This window comes from Choristoneura fumiferana, chromosome 16 (assembly GCF_025370935.1).
Source record: "Choristoneura fumiferana chromosome 16, NRCan_CFum_1, whole genome shotgun sequence".
Taxonomy (NCBI): domain Eukaryota; kingdom Metazoa; phylum Arthropoda; class Insecta; order Lepidoptera; family Tortricidae; genus Choristoneura; species Choristoneura fumiferana.
Window position 1 is genome coordinate 1979861 of NC_133487.1, and position 3600 is coordinate 1983460.

Here is a 3600-nt window from a genome sequence, read left to right on the forward strand (position 1 = left end):
GACTTTAGTATTGATTTATTTAAATTTGACTGTAGTAGTAATTAATGACACTAAGGGGCTGTTTCACCATCCATTGATTAGTGTTAACTGACGGTTAAATGTGATGCCGTCTCCGTCTATTCGAACAAAACAAATAGAGACGGCATCACATTTAACCGTCAGTTAACACTAATCAATGGATGGTGAAACAGCCCCTAAGTATAAAAATTTGTTTTCAATTTCTATTTGACTACATGTATATTAATCATAATTGTTTTCTATGTAAATAAACATGCTGCATGCTATACTGCAAGCTATTTAGTTTTTGTACGCCAACAGGCAAAATGGTGATGCTAAATAACTTAAACAATATGACATCTACAAACCTATGCTTAACAAATAAATTGTCATTTCGATTTTGATTAATTTGAGCGTTAGGGCAAACCTTGGCTTATCCGTGATAGGTACTTCGTAATACGGTATTTGACAACTCCTGAGTTAGCCATATCTTAATATTAGGTAGCTTAAAAATTGTTTTTCTATTCGATAACAGGCATTGTGTAGTTTTAATTTATAAAACATATACAAAATAGTCAAATACCGTGTCTTACACAGATCTCACTATGAGGAAACGCAAACTATAACATCGATGGCAGCTGTCAGCTTAAATGCTTGCCATCGGGTTGGCAGTGATTTAATTGCTTGCATTTCACCATTATGAGCTTCGTAAGAATATCACGCCGATCACCGAATTACTAAGTTTCACCGATAAGTCAAGGTTTTATGATTTAAATTGGGGTTCCGCGTACCTTGAATTGAAGCTCGATGTTTCGGCACAGTTGGATGCGCCTGAGTCGCCGTCAGTCGTCTGTGATCATGGCGCATGCAACATGCAACTGTGTCGAAATATCGAGCTGCTCTAAAATCAAGGTACGCGGAACAAAACCAGAATTTAAATCATAAAATTATTAATGACCGCTATAGTCTAAAACATTAAGCCAAGGGTTGTCTTGGGTACTTGGCGAAGGTCCATTTTGACTTGAATTATCATTGCAATATCTTACCTTTCCAAAAATACTTAAAATCATTTTATCCCATTTCCTTAGGAAGCAGAATCAACCACCAATAGATTTGTAACACGCGGCAAATCTCTCTAAGTTGAAGCTTAGTATTTTCATCTCTATATCTAATGGAGTAAAGTACTATTTGTAGTACAAACATCGCTTAAGTAAAGTGATTTAGAGGTCTGCAGGGGAAAATTCGATAATCTCAATCGCGGCCCCCTCGACGCGGGGCGAGATTGTGTTTTGTTTTGTAGGAATAACGTTGCGGGTTTATGAAAGACCTCTTTTTAGGGATCCGCAACTCAGTCGACAAAAATTGAATCTTTAGATCACTTTGTTCTCCCTCCGTTCGTCTGTCAAGACCCTTTCTTTTAGAAACGTGTGGAAGTGTGTAAGTTTATGACATTAATATCAAATACTCAGATCTGCTACTCCTTAAAGCAGTGAAAAAATTAAATTTTAGGACAACGCAATAAACAGAAAAAACATTAAAAAGGTGTTTCCATACAACTTGCTGAAGACCCACAACGGGTGTAGTTAATGTACGATTTGTTAATGCACGCCCAAATAATGCACGGCCTGATAATCTGTACATATGTGCATAGTGCATTGGACATAGACCTCCTCCAATGAGCACCATTCGCCCTGACCTCGGCTCGACGCATCCAGCTTCTACCCGCAGCCTTTCACAGATCGTCTCTCCACCTGACCAGAGGGCGTCCTACACTACCTAAGTTTATCGAGACAATGAGGGTTTTAACAGAGGAGAAATATCGCTAGATGGCGTTAGTAACGTGAGGTCCATTTGACGTTCGACGTTTTCATGCGATTGGCTTATTTAGTTTTATTTATTTATTTATTCCTCTTAATGGCGGCCATAAGGCTTGGGCCAATGTCAGTTAAATTAAAGATAAATATATTCTTCTTATGCATGTTGTACGGTGATTGTAGTTTTTGCAACTTGATAGCAAAATTCCAGAAACCACGCGGAGACCACTTGCGCATTAAAAAATGTCAGACACGAGAGCAATATAGAATTTTGTGATCACTGTTCACTGTTAAGGTTAATCGTCGCATAAAACACTATCAAAATTATACTTCAACTAGCCAAAGAAGCAGAAATACCAAAATTAGATATCGTCTACATCCGCCATGTTCGAATGCTACAAATCGAATCACTCTTATTTAGTTTTTTAACCAATCATGAGCAAACGTCAAACGTTAAACGTACCTCTCGACACTAACGCCATCTAGCGATATTTCGCCGCAGTGAAAACCCTCATTAAAATACAAATGTTTGCTAGTGTCAAGTGTTTGACATAATGACTGACATGACTTAACACAAAAACATGCACACCCTTTTAAATTGAGCAGTTCATGTTCCGTTTTAATTACAATGTTCCAGATATGTTTGCTAATAAGAACTGCATACCTATCGGGCCATCCTGTATCCCGATCAGCCTGACATTCACGATAATAGGGAAATTATGGCCTGGTTCTTATTAAGTCATAATAACACTAAACAAAAACCAAATTTATAGAATCCATGTAAAATATAGGCGACGCGGTCATTTGCGCGTTCATAAGCATAATTTTCACATAAAACATCATTATTTTTTAAATAAAAACGTTGGCAATTATCCTAACATTGTTGGTGAGTGGAATTACGGGTTTCGCTATTGTTTTAGTTTTTGTCTATGGTTTAAACACTACTTTTATTATCCTTGGACACATGAAGACGTGTGAGGAAAACTTAAAGTAGTATCAAGGTGTAATGGAATTTAAAATACCTACACATGATGTAAATACTTACTGTTGAATAGCACTCAAAAAGAAACTATAAGTAGGGAAATGTTACGATTAAGTGGTGTTGCGGAGAAAGACGATTTTACAGGTAAATTTTACAAAAGCTGAACCGATTTTGATAAAACATGTCTAAGAACCATCGCTAGAAAACTGATTTCAATTAAAAAAACCGAATTCAAATCAGTCCACCCGTTTAAGAACTACGGTGCCACTGACAGACAGACAGACACACAGACACGCATAGTGGTCAAACTTATAACACCCCTCTTTTTGCGTCGGGGGTTAAAAATAGAGGTTAAGGATTAAGCAAATAGAGCATAGAGCATCCTACTTAGTTTTTTTAGTAGTCTTTTTTGTATTTTTCTTATGTATTTTTGTATTTTTTGTGTACCTATAATTTGAATGCATTGGTTTTCTAATTGTAATGCTGTAATTTTTTATTGATAACTAAATAAATAAATGCGGTGAAGGAAAACATCGTGAGGAAACCTGCACAAACCTGCGAAGCAATTCAATGGTGCGTGTGAAGTTCCCAATCCGCACTGGGCCCGCGTGGAACTACGGCCCAAGCCCTCTTGTTCTGAGAGGAGGCCTGTGCCCAGCAGTGGGACGCATATAGGCTGGGATGATGATGATGATGATGAAATAAATAAATAATCATCATCATCATCTTGGCCTATGTACGTCTCACTCACAAGCCTCCTTTCAGAACAAGAGGGCTTGCTTGGCCGGTCCCGCGTCCATCCGAGTC